Source organism: Octodon degus, unplaced genomic scaffold, assembly GCF_000260255.1.
Source record: "Octodon degus isolate 3935 unplaced genomic scaffold, OctDeg1.0 scaffold00033, whole genome shotgun sequence".
Classification (NCBI taxonomy): domain Eukaryota; kingdom Metazoa; phylum Chordata; class Mammalia; order Rodentia; family Octodontidae; genus Octodon; species Octodon degus.
Window position 1 is genome coordinate 16,693,407 of NW_004524609.1, and position 1,043 is coordinate 16,694,449.

Genomic DNA, 1,043 nt, shown 5'->3' on the forward strand with positions numbered 1-1,043 from the left:
TGTTGCTTGTTTCTAACAGCGCCTCCCTTCTCAGCACCAAGACAAGTCCTTACCAGCTTTCATGCCCAGGGAGCCCTGCACTTCAGAAGTGCTTGCCAAGCCCTGCCTGCTTGCCTCCCTGGCTGCTGTCTGACTTCAGAAAGGAAGTTGTGGGGAGAGAGGGCTGGGGTGCAGCCTCACCCCAGGATCCCCTGGCTCAACTTCCTTGGATTAGAAAAGGGAGAAGGGAGGAACCCCAAGGAAGGGGATGCTCCCAGACGCCTCTGATGGAGACACACAAAAGGCAGTAGAATGCTTAAGAGGGTAAGCTCCAAAGCTCTACCATTTACCATACAAGAGGGGCCCCGTTACCTAAACTCTCCATGCCTCATTTCCTCTTTGGAACATGGGGACAATAATGCCAGTGCTGCAAAGATAGCAATATAAATGTTGGCTGCTGCGGTCCTGTGTAGACTGAAACGTGATGTGTTTGGGTCAAACACATTAATTAGGGGCCGGGGAGATGGCTCAGTAGAATAAGCACTTCCCTGGCAAGCGCAAGGGCCTGAGTTCAATCTCTGGTTCTGGGAAAAAAAAAAAAAAAAAGCACCACATTAATTATTTTAGTCTACACAGGGCCACAACAAGGTTTTGTTTTTGTTTTTGTTTTCCCTAGTACTGGGGATTAAACCCAGGCCCTTGCCAAGTATGGTGGTGCACAGCTGTGATCCCAGCACTTGGGAGGCTGAGGCAGGAGGATTACTGTGAGTTCCAGGCCAGTCTGAGCTACAAAGTGAATTCAAAGCCAATCTAAACTGCATTATGCAACTTTGTCTCAAAAAAGCAAAAACCTCCCCCAAAAAACAGAGCTGATACTTAGTGATTGCCCAGCCTGGCTCAAATATTCCATCATCTTGCCTTTGCCTCCTATCTCAGCCTCCCAGAGCAGACACTGAATCTTAAGAAAGACAGGCTCTTCTTCTTCTTCTTCTTCTTCTTCTTCTTCTTCTTCTTCTTCTTCTTCTTCTTCTTCTTCTTCTTCTTCTTCTTCTTCTTCTTCTCCT